We start from the raw sequence: 16,035 nt of genomic DNA, 5'->3' as shown, positions 1-16,035 counted from the left end.
TTTGAGTTTGGCCCTCTGGCTGTCCTCTTCCGGAGCTTCACGCATAGCTTCTTGGGGCTCATCACTTGAGCTCCCAAAGATCGCAATCTTAGCTTGAGCGTAACTACTCTCGCGATCTGCTTGTTTGCGTTTACCCGGTCGGTCTAGGTCTTCCAGCTGTTTTCGCATGTCGCGAGAGTACAACTCTACCATTTTTGATAGGTTTTTATTCTCGTCCCGCAATACTTCTAGCTGGTGTCGATTCACCTCCACTATCCTTGACCTCTCCCTTTTCAAGCTTTTTATAGCAGTCTGACACTCCTCAACCATACTTCGCTCCGCCGCCAACTGACCTTTCAGCACCTCTACCTCATGGGACTTCGCAAGTAGGCGATGACCCAAACTTGCGACTGTTGCTGTACTCTGCACGCTCAGTGCCAGGGCATCGCTCACGACCCGGTTGTCATCCCTTGTCCCCAGAACACGTATATCTTTAGGGGTCACTAAATTTCTAGCCACTCCAATGGCAACATCGTTGTCCAGGAGTATTGAGTCAGTTACTGTCACAGGCCCCCGTGCGGAAGCAAAGTAGGGCATCCATACTGGTGCCGCTGCTTGGCCTCGTGTCTGAGTCGGTGGAGCTAGGTTGAGATCCAACGAAAATGGGTAGTTAGAGGCCATTTGATTTCTCACTCTCTTTTCTTCTTTCTTTCTTTTCTCTTTTGTGTGTTTCTGAGTTTGCGTTTTTTTTTCACCCTTTCTTATAGACTTAGTCTTTGACAAACCCTAGCCATTACAGCATCTGAGCATTTTCTGAATCTCCAGCATTCCTTGAGTCCCACAACCTTCTCGCCTTCCAACCATACCCAACTCATTTATCACGACGTGTCTTTTCTGAACGAACGCGTTCAGTAAAGTCTTCGCGCCTTTCCATGAGCCCGTAATTTTTGCTTGTGGAGTCTGCGGCGCCTCTACGCGTCAACACGTGTCTCGCCCTGTCAGTTGGTCCCTTACACTGAACCGAGACATCATGACCCATGTTCTCTTAAAAATAAAAAATAATAATAAAAAAAACGTGTGGGCTTCGGATTTCATTGTGGGTCGGGTTTTCACCGTTGTTTAGGTTTCAAGGTGGGTTAACTTTCTTTTGGGTTGGGCTTTCAATTGTTTGGGTTTTGGTTTGCGTAAGACTGTCTGTTTAGGGCTTACTGTTTTGTCTGTTTAGGGCTTTCTGTTTCGAGTGTTTTACTGTTTCATTTTTTTTCTTTTTTGTTTATTTGTTTGTTTGTTTTGTAATTTTTATTTTTGTAATTATTTTATTTGTGTTTTTTTTTTTTTTTTTTTGGTGTGGTTTATATTTACTTTAGTACCTTTCATTTCTTATTATGACATTGCTTGTTCCTAATTTTTAAACATTGAGGACAATGTTCATTTCTAGGTTTGGGGGTATTGGAGTTTAGCATGTAAAATTGGTTTTTCCTTAATTTTATTTAATTTTTTTTTTATTTGCTTGTTTTTATTTTTATTTTATTTTGTTAAGTCTTGCTTTTATTTTGATTTTGATTTTATTCACTTTCCGAACACATTTGATGAGATTGTGATAAATGTTTGCATGACTTAAATGAAAATTGAATTTTATTTATTATTTATTTTTTTTCCTTGTAAATTTTTATTGTAAAAAAAAAAAAAAAATTAATTAATTGATTAATTTGGCATCGTTCTAGCATGATATGTTCGAAACCTTCTTTGCACTTGCCATTTGTTTCATAATTCTCCAATTAAAGGATTTGCATGACCCAAAGAATTGTATCAAGCATAAATTAGACTTATATAACCATAAATGTGAGCTTTTGAGCCTTGTGCTTCATTTCATGAGTGTTATACACATACTCTTATTTTCTTGTCATCAAAGTTGTTGTTTGATCTCATTATTCATTGATTTGGTTGAATACTTAAAAGTCATTCATTCTTTTGCAATTCGATTTCATGACATTTAAGAAATGATATTAGGCCCTCTTTGGATCGTTTGTACCTTTCAAGCTAACCTTATGCATGCTTAAGCATGATTTTCCATTGTTAACCATTTTGAGCCTACATGTAAACCTTTTCTTTCATTTACCAATTATATTTCCTCGCCTTAGCCTGAAAAACAAATATTTACCTTTCTAAGGAACTCATGAGCTTTAATTGGGATGTGTTTTTCATACTAAGTTTAGGAATTGGTGTTACATTTTGAAGGAAAAAAAAAAAAATCACACAATTGGTGAAAGAAAAGAGAAAAGTTGTGATTAAGTGGTGGTTGAATGAAATTTCATTTTTGGGTTTCATTTTTGGGCCTTCAAAATAAATTGGTGTTTAAGGAAAGGAGTGAATCAATGTAAATGAAGGTATAAGGAGTTTTGATCATGTAAAAGAAAAATAAATTCTCATTGTGATGATTCGAAGTCTTGTAAACAATTGTTTTATGCTCTTATATTTTGAGTTCCTTGGACTTTGTTTTATCCATACCTTTCATTTCTTACTCACCTTACACCCTTGGCCCCATTACAACCTATGTTAAAGACCTAAATTGATCTTAAATGTCATGTGGTTGAATTGCATTCATTTTTCTACTTTTAAGTGTTTGGCATCCTTCTTGAGATCATATTAATGCAAGTTCTTCTTCTTTCTATTTCGAGTTAAGTCTTTATGGTTTAACTCTAATCTCATGTTTATAACTGAGTGTTGCATTATAGCCCTCTTCCGAGTGATTCCTTTGTGAGAGGACAACTTTGGTGAGATTTGAAGTTGAACTTGTGCTTTGTATGATTTTTGAAATTGTGTGAAAACTAAGATTGGGGAATTTGTTGCATTTGGCTATCACACTACCACACTTTGAGCATATTATGTTTTGAACTTTGCCGCTTTGTGAATAATGTTTAAAATTGAGCTTTTATTGTTAAAACTTTTGAGTCATGTGCATGAGTCATTTTTCTTCAGAAAATGTTCGGAAAGATTGTTTTGAGTTCTTTTTATTTTTGTAATTTTTTTGTTTTGTTTTGTTTTGTTTTGTTTTTTTTGTTTTGTTTTTGTTAATGTAATTATTTTTTTTATTTTTTTTGTTTTTTATTTTGCTTAAGGACTAACAATCTTTTAAGTTTTCTAATTACCTTGTTTTACAGAGTCAGTAAAACGTTTGTGGGTATCGTATCTGTTAAACCCTCAGGAGACACAACTCCTCCTACTAGGGATGCCTAGAGGTTTAAAGGCTTGTTGCATATGCTCAATGCAATCGAGTTACCTACGAAAGTGGTCTAGTTAACTTCTTGTTTGTTTTTATCTTTGTTTTCCTTTTGTTTTGCTCGAGGACTAGCAAAATCTAGGTTTGGGGGTATTTGATCGGTGCATATTTACATATCATTTTGTACCCTTCTAGCTTATGATTTGGTTATGTTTTTGAGTTAAACTTGTGCTTTTAATCCTTTTTGTGTTTATCTTTCAGTTCATTGAGCTTTAGGTAATAATGAGGGCTTTGGATAGTAAATGATGCAATCCATGCATGTTAGGGCCTAATTTGGATGAATGGATGAAGAGCTTAAAGACAAACTCAATTTTGGCTACAGTCCCCTGCCAGCCCAGTTTCGTAGGTCATATTGCAAGCTTTGTTTCAGCAACCTACATAGCTCGGATGAGGCCACATTCTTCATGAAAGTTGTTCCAATGGGTGTGTAATATAACATATCCAAAATTCAGCCCCATTGGATAAATATGGAGTCTGTTACCTAGCAAACACAGAGCCATGCTCAGGATGGATTTTATCAGCGCGCAAAATGAGTTAGCAATTTGTTTTGGCCTTAACTTCCTCCTCCGACCTTGGATTGGCCCAAATGATATATGGCTGGAAAGACGACATTCTGAACTTCAAGTTTGAGTGCTTAAAGTCTTAATTTGCTTAAGGGAAGCCCAATTCGTAAGCCCTTGAAGTTGCTGGTCATGCTGACCTCAGGATGAGCTATTATTTCTGGTTGGAAGCTTGGTCATGGTGACATGAAGATGAGCTAGGGCTGCTGGTGGGATTTATTAGTGAAGTGCATCAACCATTTCAGATTTTATAATGGAAGTGTTGTATGCATTAGTGAAGTGCATCAACCATTTCAGATTTTATAAAACAAGTGTTGTATGCATTAGCCATACTTAATTCAGATTTTCAGCTTCCTTAGGCCTATATATAGTGAGGTTTCCCAAGCTTGTAAACACACCCCAAGGGGGGGGAGCTCTCAAACACTTCTCTAGAGCTCCCTTCCCTTCTCTCCCTCAAATTCTCTTAGTTTTCCTTTCTAGTTTTCAATTGTTATAATGAGATCTTTGTGCTGAAATTCTCCTTAAGTTTTTCTTAGTTCCACTTTACTTTTCATTATGTAAATTCTTTTCTTTAGTTTCAAGTTTGATTAGTTTCCAAGTTTCAATTATGGTTTTTGTTCTTATTCATTATGCTTATAAGTTAATATGCTAGTTTGAATGATTGATCACCATTTAGGCTTGCATGTTAGCTATCTTGGTTTGAATTAAGAGTAGACACCATGCTTTAATTCGAATTGAACTATGAATAGGAAGAGTATGTATGGACATTCGACAACAGGGATTAGATACATGCTTGGTTGTTTAAATTGTTCTTCTATGCTTAATGGGTTCCTAATGCTTAATTTTAGGTTAGACAACAAATGATCAAATTAGGGAATTAGGAACACAAGGTTATGACCACACACCATGGCTTAACCATACTTTAGCTAGAATCAATCCATTAATCTAATTGAACTTGGGAACTTATTTGCTTGAGTTACTTTCTTATTTTCTTTTTTCCTTCTTTCATGTTCTTTGTTTTTGTTTCTGTTTTGTATAGGGAAAATGAATTGGATCATTCAATCACCAATCCTCGTGGGATCGACCTCGCACTTACATATGCTATACTACCAAACGGCTCGTGCACTTGCGAGTATCACAAGTTGAGGATGCAACTGAATCCATTTTGGTGCAGCTGTATCTACACAACACAAGCATGTTAACTTAAAAGCATAATGAATAAGAACATGAATCATGAATCAAACTTGAAACTCCAAACTTATAAACCCAGAATATTCATGTTAGGTTACATCGAAGCCCTAGTTATGGATTTAGCTACTCATAATGGAAAAGAGACTTGAACAGAAATGAGAAAACATAATGAATGCAATAAGAGTAGAAAAACCCTTTTTCTGAAGTTCTTGTGGTGTCCAAGGCTTCTCCAAGTGCTTCTCCACTTCTAATGCTTCTCCAAGAGCTTCCCCACTTCTAGAAAGATGTATGAAGGATATGGAGGTGATTTGGGATGAGTTTGAGTGAGTGGTGATGGCTAAGGAAGATGAAATTCGTAGGGAAATGGAAGAGAAGTTTGCTGGAGTTGTTTTGGTGATTGTTGGAGTGTTTGGGATTGTGAGAGTGTTTGAGGATGGTTGGAGTGAATTGTGGGGTTGTGAATCCCAGGATTTGTTGTGTCTTGAATGTGGAATGGATGTGGTATTTATAGGGAGAGGGGAGTGATAAATCTGAATTCAATATGGTTAATGCATACAACACTTGCATTATAAAAGATGAATTGGTTGATGCACTTCACTAATGCATACAACACTTGCATTATAAAATCTGAATTGGTTGATGCACTTCACTAATAAATCCCACCAGCAGCCCTAGCTCATCTTCATGTCACCATGACCAAGCTTCCAACCAGCTACAATAGCTCATGCCTAGCTCACCATGACCAAGCTTCCAACCAGCTCATCCTCATGTCAGCATGACCAGCAACTTCAAGGGCTTACAACTTGGGCTTCTCTTAATCAAATTAGGACTTTAAGCACTCGAAATTGAAGTTCAGAATGTCTTCTTTCCAGCCATATGTTATTTGGGCCAATCCAAAGTAGGAGGAAGAAGTTAAGGCCGAAACAAATTGCTAACTCATTTTCCACGCTGATAAGATCCATCCTGAGCATGGTTTTGTGTTTGCTAGGTAACGGACTCCAGATTTATCCAATGGGGCTGAATTTTGGATATGTTATAGTACACACCCATTGGAACAACTTTCATGAAGAATTCTGCCTCATCCGAGCTGTGTAGGTTGCTGAAACAAAGCTTGCAATATGACCTACGGAACTGGACTGGCAGGGGGCTGTAGCCAAAATGAGTTTGTCTTTAAGCACTTCTTCCCTTTATCCAAATCAGGCTTTAACATGCATGGATTACATCATTTCATATCCAAAGCCATCATTGTTACCTAAAGCTGAAAGATAAACACAAAAAGGATTAAAAGCACAAGTTTAACTAAAAAACATAACCAAATCATAAGCTAGAAGGGTACAAAATGATATACAATTATGAACCGATCATGACTCCATTCTGGATATTTATTTGCTTCATGGAAGGAGTCAGGCTCAATAATAGTGGAAATAGATACAAGAAAACTTTGATGAGGAAGAGAAAAATGATCATAAGTTAAATATTTGGAGAGAGGATACCTGGTACCATGTTGACCTGAAGTTGAAGAGGTTGCTTGAGATTGGTAGTAGTGATAGTCATTAAGGTAACCAAGTGGTTTGCGACTACGAGGAGGAGGAGATGAGGGAGGTGCTATAATGGCCGATGAGGTATTGGAATTTGTGACGGCTGGTGTAGGTGTTTCGGTCGGAGATGGAGGCAAAAGAGATGGGAGAGAAGAAAGTATGTTGGTTGGTGAAGAAGAAGGTATGTTGGTGGGTGGAGTAGAGGGAGACATGTTAGTGTCTGGAGTGGCTTGTGTTGTTGATTGTGTTTCTGGGTTAGATAAATTTGGTGAGGTGAGTGGATGAGCGGAAGCTAAAGGAAGGTGGGAAGGCGCAAAATCTGTTGCAGGAATGGGTAAAACACCAGGCAAAGTGTGGTTATTTTGTGATAAATTATAAGGAAAAATAGTTTCGTAAAAGGTGACATCTCTAGAAGTGTAAATTTTCTTTGTTTCAAGATCATATATTTTATAAGTCTTTTGAAAAGATGGATAACCAATAAAGATACCCTTTGCTCTTTTATCAAATTTATGAGAATGGGAAGACAAGTTATGACTACAACAAAGACAACCAAAAATTCGTAGGTGGGTATAAGAACCCATGTAAGATTTTGGTGGGTAAACAACTAATTAGATAAGCAACAGTAAGAACACAATCACCCCAAAAAGAAATAGGTAAATTTGATTGAAAACGAAGGGAACAAGCAATATTTAAAAGGTGAGGATGTTTTCTTTTGACAACACCATTTTGTTGTGGTGTTGCCACACAACTATGTTTATGAATGACAGTGAAGAATTGGTTAAGTGTGTGATTAAAAAATTCAGTTCCATTGTCAGTACGAACTTGACGAATAGAACAATTAAATTGTGTTTTGACCATTAAAAAAACACATAATATTCTCTATTTTTAAAGTTGGCAAAATGTCCTTGTAGGTATTAAAAAGAAAAAGGAAAAACAATCAGCAACGTGGAGGGAATGCAGCAACTCTTCCGTCCCACTCTTCCAGTCAAAAATCAACTGGCAACGTGGAGGGCTTGAAGTTGTCTATTGACAATAAATCGTATATATTTCTACGTGAGGTGTATATATAGTTGGACTTGTTATCACATAGTTGAACTTTCATTCTACTTTCTTTTCATGTCATAATATTCTTAAGGAAATTAGTTAATATAGCGCATATTTTCTTCTTATATTTATATTTGTATTTTTTGGGTCGCTTGAATGCTACAACAAGATGTTTCTTTATTAGAGAAAAAAATACAATAAGACACTTTCCCATAATATGTTTGAACAAAACTTCATGCATGAAAGAGATCTATATCAGTTTTTTTTTAATTTATGATGCTTTCAACATTGAAGATTTGAGGTTGAGCACACCTTAATTGTACGTAAGAGAACTGTTGTGATAAAGGGTTTGCACTATGCCCCTATATATATAGGACTTTATAGAAACCTAGTTTCCCAATGTTTTTAATATTTAATTAGTTTCGTAAATTTGAAACTAGAAAGGTTGACTAGCATATTTACTTCAAAGATATATATTCTTACCTGATTTTGTATGCATAACAGGTGGTAAGATTGAACAACTTCAATATTTTCGAATCAAAGAGGAAAAAGAAAAAAAGAAAAGAAGGAAGTTTCAATATGTATTTCCGTACTTATTTTCTAACTTGATAAATACATTACATATATATTTTTGTTTATTTTGGTGAAAGAGGAAACTTCCTATAACATCTTTCTTAACAAAGAAAAAAGAAATAAAATGTATAATTAAAGAAACAAATAAATAAATTCTTCTTACAAAATAATAAAAAGCACATAATATTTTGAAAGGAACATATGTAAAACTGGCGTACCCATAAGTTTAAAAAATTTGAGAATTAATACAAAATATTAACTGATTATTATTTGATCCAGCCAAACAAGATCAATCCCTTTCTCGATGCATAAAGAAATTCATATTACTATTGCATCCGTCCAAAGACAGGCTTTGGTGCGTATAATCGTATTTACCACCAAACAAAGTCATTTGGGTTTGAGTGTTAAATATTTTGGGTTGAAAATTTACTACTACAAGCGGTCTGGAAAAGTAATTTAACGAAGTCCAGAGATAGCCAAGCACAGTATAAGCACCTCCAAAAGCACAATTAATTCAATAAGCCTAAAGGCTCAACTAATATAGATCCTAATCCAATGGTCGCTGAATATAATCCAAATATTTTCTTGCAACTTAAAGACACATGGATATAAAATTACAAAGATTGAAGGAAAAAGTTATTCCAACTAAGTCAAATCGTACATGTATTTATAGGTTGGAAGACTTATGTTAGTAAAAAATATACATCCCATTACAGCTTGATGACAAATGTTACTCATACTTTTTCAGTCCTAATCCCCTTGCATTTGACATCTTGCTTAGATACCTATATCAGAGAGTTGCGGTCAATAATGTAATTAGCATATCTACACATGTAATACTATTTTCCTCTTTCGTAAGACTGTTGAGCAAGCTTCTTTTAATTATTTACTAACATCTCTTGGTCTTTGCTAGGGAAATATATATAACAAAATTCAAGTATATACTTGACATGCTTGTATCGTCAAGCATGTGTAATGACACAAAATACAATCTTCGCCCAAAACCCCCACCAAATCCCAAGTATACTATTCCTCATGCACTTTTGACAGAAGCTACCTCTCAACATGAGCCCACATGTTTCTCTGAAGCCAATAAGCCCAAGCACTGGCGAGCAGCAATAAATGATGAGCTCAATGCACTGATACATAATGGCACATGGTCTCTTGTTCCCTATAATCATTCCATGAATGTTGTTGGTTGAAAGTGGGTCTTTCGTGTCAAACACAAGGCGGATGGTACTATAGATCGCTATAAAGCAAGGTTGGTAGCCAAGGGTTTTCATCAACAAGAGGACGTTGATTACACTGAGACATTCAGTCCTGTTGTAAAAGCCACCACCATTCACACGGTCTTGTCAATTGCTGTCAACCATGGTTGGGAAACTCGTCAATTCGATGTAAGTAATGCCTTTCTGTATGGCCATTTAAATGAAGAAGTGTACATGATTCAACCACCAGGTTTCATTGATGACACCAAACCTCATCATGTTTGCAAGCTTCATCGGTCTTTATATGGCTTGAAACAAGCTCCCCATGCTTGGTTTCAATGCCTCAATTCATGTCTTCTCCAACTTCAATTTGTTGGCTCAAAGGTGGATAGTTCATTATTCATTTTTAATGACAAGAGTATTATTATTTATGTTCTCATATACGTTGGTGATATCATCATCACTGGAAATAACGGTGCCGCCATTGACAATGTCATCTCCACTCTAAGCTTGCAATTTTCTTTGAAGAACCTAGGCAAGTTGCACTATTTTTTGGTATTGAGGTAATCCCACAATCTGGAGGTCTTCTTCTCTCTCAACGAAAATACATCCTTCATCTTCTCAAACGATCTGATTTGGCAGACATGAAGCCCAGGCATACTCCTATGGCCTCATCCACTAAGCTTAGTAAAATTGGTGGCAAACCACTTGCTAATCTACAACAATACCGAAGCATTGCAAGTGCCCTTCAATATGTAACTTTAACCTGCCCGAAACTTGCCTTCTCTGTCAACAAGGTGTGTCAATTTGTGTCATCCCGACCCAAAATAAAAGGAATAGTGAATTACTTAATTTCAAGAATTACGAATTTACAATTTTGCCCTCGGAGTAGGGGTAATTTGGTCATTTTTAATCTGGAGGGATTTTGGGGCAGTGACTGGTATTTTTACGTAGGTTGTACTGAGACAAGTCCGTAGACATGCGGTAGGCTTGAATCGGAGTTGTAACGAGAAAGTTACAATCTAAAAACCCTTAGTGGCACAATCATAATATTTTCGAAATTTATTTTGGATAAAAATCATAAATCCCTCACTTTCTCTCTCTCTCTCTCTCTCTCTCTCTCTCTCTCTCTCTCTCTCTCTCCCTGTCGCGAGCCTCCCCCCCTGTTCAGTTTTGGCAGCGACAGTTTCAACGTCGCCACCGCCGGAGCTGGGACCAGTCCCAAAATGACCGGCCAGCCTCCCCCGGGCCGTTCCACCCCATCACCGCCGTTGGGCCCGTCGATTTTGGCCGAAAAATCACGAAACCCGGTCAGTTTTGTTTGAAGTTTTCCGTCATTTGATCTCCCTCCTCCGACCACCAATCTTGACGTATGAGGTATGGTTTCTCACCTATTTTCCATGATCTAGCTCATGGTTGGGATTTTCGAGTTGAAATTTGGCCGGTTTTCAAATTGAAATTCCGGCCACTTCCGGCCATTTTTTGGGGTATGTCCAAGAACAAAAGTGGTTCCAAATTAGGTTTTACACCTAGGGTAGGAGTCTTGAGCAGTGATTCTAAGTTTTTCCAGCAAAGCGTTATCGCTTTGGGCACCCACGCGCTGCCAACGCGTGAGCACTGTAGCAAAGGGACATTGTGTCCCAATGCAATCCCCTTGATGTCACGAGCGCGTAGGTACTTTCGGATTCCAATTCGGATAACGTTTGAACCCCGAACGGATTTTACATATTGTGCGATTTTTGGGTTTGATACGTTAGAACCGTTAGATTTCTTCCAATTTAAGATATGTTGATCTAGGTATTCCTAGGATCGTGTAGGAATTCGCGGATCAGGAATTGGAGCCCCGGATGTTCCGATTTAATAAGTTAAAGTTTGCATTTTTCGATAACCGCCTGATCGTGCAATCGCAAGCAATCCGACCATCCGATTCGGACCAAACTTGCAGGACGAGTATCCTAGACCTTGTGGAATCCATAGGAACTTTCGGATCGTAAAACGGAGGTAGTGGGCCCCGCGGGCTCGTTTGACCAACTTTGGGCAGTTTGACCCTCGGTTGACCGAGAGTCTTTCGAGGTAATTTCACTCTTTGAGGAGTACTAGAACGACCCTTTTGGACGAGTCTTGATCGTCATTTGAATTATGTTGATTATTGTGGGTCTATGAGTTTATTTTATGGTTTTTAAATTGTGAGGTTATCGGTCGTTATTTTGTCATTGGAAGTATATACAATACTTGAGAAAGTGCTATCTTTGTTGATTTTGTGTGGGGTACTTGGGATGTTGTTGTGAGATGTGGAGAGATTGAGACTAGAAGGTCAGTTTGAGTGCTATTAGCACTACCTTATGTACCTCCTCAGTTATAGAAGTTATGCTCGAGAGTTTACTGTCTATACTATGAATAGGTATTGTGGGAAAAATTGAATTAAGAAAGGGAATATTATTTATATAATATTTATATAAAATATTATGATTATTTAAAACTCAACGGGACCTACCCCCTCCTTCCTTGTCTGATTCGAGGGGGATCCTGTTGAGTTCTTATGCTTTCACGTCTACAACTCAGTTCATCCGATTATTACAGGGATGAACCTAATCCAGAATAGGAACCATAAAAGAAAATACCGATTAAACCAATCACAAGAATACCCGCTACAATACCTATTATCCAAAGAGGAATCCTTCCAGTAGTATTGACCATTTGTCCTACTTTCCTCCACATTTTATCAAGTGGTCATGCTCGAGACATAAACAACCATAGATAATTATGAGATGATATCTTTCCGAATATGAACTCCACCATCATATGTACCTCCCCTTGGATAATGGGTACTTGGAAACAGTGAAAATGGATACATGGATATGGAAATTGTGGATATGGTATGGATATGACGGAACCCGGGGCATACCTTAACAGGGTGTCACTGTAGACCCTTAATTGGGTAGTCTGCGCGCGTAGAGCTGTTTTCAGGCATACAGGTCTTGATTTTTCGTCCGTACGTGCTGGCTGAGAGTTAGTCCCTCCGTTGGACGGCTCGTCCCTAGCCACATGGTCATTTGAGGACGGTTTCATGTGGACTAGTCAAACGATCCCCGGTTGGATTGTTTTCCCCAGTACATGATGTGCATCATCATATGTACTTCCCCTTGGATGCTGATACATGGACACAGTGGATATGGATACATGGATATGACGGAACCCGAGGCATACCTTAACGGGGTGTCGTTGTAGACCCTTAATTGGGTAGTCTGAGCGCGTAGGGCTGTTTTCAGGCGTACGGGTCTTGATTTTTCGTATGTACGTGCTGGCTGAGAGTTAGTCCCCCCATTGGACGTGTTTGTGCCTAATAAATCACGGCCACGAATTGGCCGAAGAAGCCCCTCTTCTCGGCCTCGTCACTTTCTCGAGAAGCCAAAACGCAGCGTTTCGCCGAGATACTTGGCCTTCCTGAAAACTAAGGAAAAATGCCAAGGCATGATTATCTCGGCCTCGATTGTAGGCCGAGACCGAGGCCGAGCAGAGTCGTGGCCAGAAGTATTAAAAGTCAAATCATCACGTGATAGCAGGGTCCCTTGCTGCATTTAATGAAGTAGTGCATGTTTAATGCAGCAAACCCACTGGCTACGAATAAGCATTTAATGCATGAGGGAAGGTGGGAAGTGACTGAAGTCAGGTTTTGGCGACAGAAGGCAGAGTGATTAGACGTGGACATTCTCACAAGAATTCTTGCAGCTTGAGAGATTAGGTCACCAGCTATCAGAGCAATAAATACGTCTCCACGGCCAGAAGCTCAGAACCCACGATCAGGAGCGGCGGCCGAGATTCACCAGGATTTTAGGGGGTCACAACACCATACTTCACGATCCCAAATGTCGATTAGACTACCCACTTGTTCTAATCAGGCTCCACCATGCAGATTTTCAACCTCGATTACTCATCCAAGAACTCTTCCTATAAATACAAGGCTCAAACTACATTCAAAGGGTTCAAACACCAAACAAAAGCCTCCCACGGAGCAACTTATATTTTCCTGTAATGCACTTTCAATATTTTTACTTGCTTTCCTAGGAGTAGTGATAGTTTGTAAGGAAAATTCATCCATCAATATATCATACGACCCTTGATTTTCAAGGCGCCGGAGCACCATCCTTGTTATTCGCTCACTCACCCCATATATCATACGACCGTCGCTCCCTGAGCAGCGCGATGGAGCACCGCCCAAAACCCACCAACATCACCACTCAACGGCCTTGTAGTTCAGGCCGTGAACCTAACAGCCGAGACTAGTTCCTCTCTCGGCTACAATCGTTTGATTAGAAGACGAGTTCAAATAGGCGCACCATTTAAACACTCACACCCACTTCAAACATCTCGACGCACGGTAGACCGTGCTGGCACGCCCGCGCACAACCACACCGCACCCAAAAGCAGGAAACCGCGTGTCAACGCATATCCCCTCGGCCCGGAACTCCAGGCCGTGAGATTTGCGCGGCAGACAGGATGGCTTGTCCCTAGCCACATGGTCATTTGAAGACGGTTTCATGTGGACTAGTCAAACGATCCCCGGTTGGATTGTTTTCCCAAGTACATGATGTGCATCGTCATATATTCCTCCCATTGGATGCTGATACATGAACATAGTGGATATGGATACGTGGATATGACGGAACCCGGGGCATACCTTAACGGGGTGTCGCTGTAGACCCTTAATTGGGTAGTCTGAGCGCGTAGGGCTGTTTTCAGGCGTACGGGTCTTGATTTTTCGTCCGTACGTGCTGGCTGAGAGTTAGTTGATCGGTTCATAATTGTATATTATTTCTTACCCTTCTAGCTTATGATTTGGTTATGTTTTTGAGTTAAACTTGTGCTTTTAATCCTTTTTGTGTTTATCTTTCAGTTAATTGAGCTTTAGGTAACAATGATGGCTTTGGAGAACATAATTCATGCAATTCAAGCATGTTAAGGCCTAATTTGGATGAATTGATGAAGAGCTTAAAGACAAATTCATTATGGCTACAGCCCCATGCCAGTCCAGTTCCGTAGGTCATATTGCAAGCTTTGTTTCAGCAACCTACATAGCTCGGATGAGGCCACATTCTTCATGAAAGTTGCTCCAATTGGTGTGTACTATAACATATCAAATATTCAGCCCCATTGGATTAATCTGGAGTCCGTTACCTAGCAAACACAGAACCATGCTCAGGATGGATCTTATCAGCGCGGAAAATGAGTTAGCAATTTGTTTCGGCCTTAACTTCTTCCTCCGACCTTGGATTGGCCCAAATAACATATGGCTGGAAAGAAGACATTCTGAACTTCAATTTAGAGTGCTTAAAGTCCTAATTTGATTAAGAGAAGCCCAAGTTGTAAGCCCTTGAAGTTGCTGGTCATGCTGACCTCAGCATGTGCTGGTTGGATGCTTGGTCATGGTGAGCTAGGTATGAGCTATCATTTCTGGTTGGAAGCTTGGTCATGGTGACATGAAGATGAGCTAGGGCTGCTGGTGGGATTTAGTGGTGAAGTGCATCAACCAATTCAAGATTTTCTAATACAAGTGCATCACCCATTTCAGATTTTCTAATACAAGTGCATCAACCATTTCAGATTTTATAATTCAAGTGTTGTATGCATTAGTCTTATTGAATTCTGATTTTCACTTCCCCTAGGCCTATAAATAGGGAAGTTCTCTAAGCTTGTAATAACACCCCAAGGGGGGGGAGCTCTCAAACACTTCTCTAGAGCTCCCTTCCCTTCTCTCCCTCAAATTCTCTTAGTTTCCCTTTGTAGTTCTCAATTGTTGTAATAAGATCATTCTATTAAATTTTCTTTGTACTAAATATCAAACACTTTTCCTTTCTCTTCTTCTAATTCTCTAAAGCTTTCAAACACATGTTCTTCCAAAATCCTCAAAGTTCTCAAACATCTCTCTACTTCCCTTCTCTTCCAAAAGTCTCCATGTCTCAAACACTTCACAAACACATTTCTCTTCCTTCCCTAAGTTCTCAAATTCTCCAAGTTCACAAACATCCTCCAAGTTCTCAACCACTCTCTTCCAAATTCTCAAAGTTCCTAAACACTCTCTTCCAAAATCCACAAAGCTCTCAAAACACCTCTCTACTTTCTTCTCCAAATCCTCCAAGTTCTCAAACACTCTCTTCCAAATTCCCCATGTCTTAAACACATTCCCTTCCAAAATCCTCAAAGCTCTCAAACACATGTTCTTCCAAAATTCTCTAAAGTTCCCAAACACTTTCTTCTCCCTCCTCAAAGTTCTCAAACACTTCCTTTCTTCCTCAAAGTTCTCTTAGTTTCCTTAATGTTTTCTTAGTTGTAATTTATTTTTCTTTGTTATGTAAATTCTTTTCTTAAGTTTTCAAGTTGAATTAGTTTCCAAGTTTCAATTATGGTTTTTGTTCTTATTCATTATGCTTATAAGTTAATATGCTAGTTTGAATGATTGATCACCATTTAGGCTTGCATGTTAGCTATCTTGGTTTGAATTAAGAGTATACACCATGCTTTAATTCGAATTGAACTATGAATAGGAAGAGTATGTATGGACATTCGACAACAGGGATTAGATACATACTTGGTTGTTTAAAATGTTCTTCTATGCTTAATGGGTTCCTAATGCTTAATTTTAGGTTAGACAACAAATGATCAAA

The sequence above is a fragment of the Prunus avium genome, chromosome 6, assembly GCF_965620075.1.
Source record: "Prunus avium chromosome 6, drPruAviu1.hap1.1, whole genome shotgun sequence".
NCBI lineage: Eukaryota > Viridiplantae > Streptophyta > Magnoliopsida > Rosales > Rosaceae > Prunus > Prunus avium.
Note: the sequence above shows the minus strand (reverse complement) of the source record.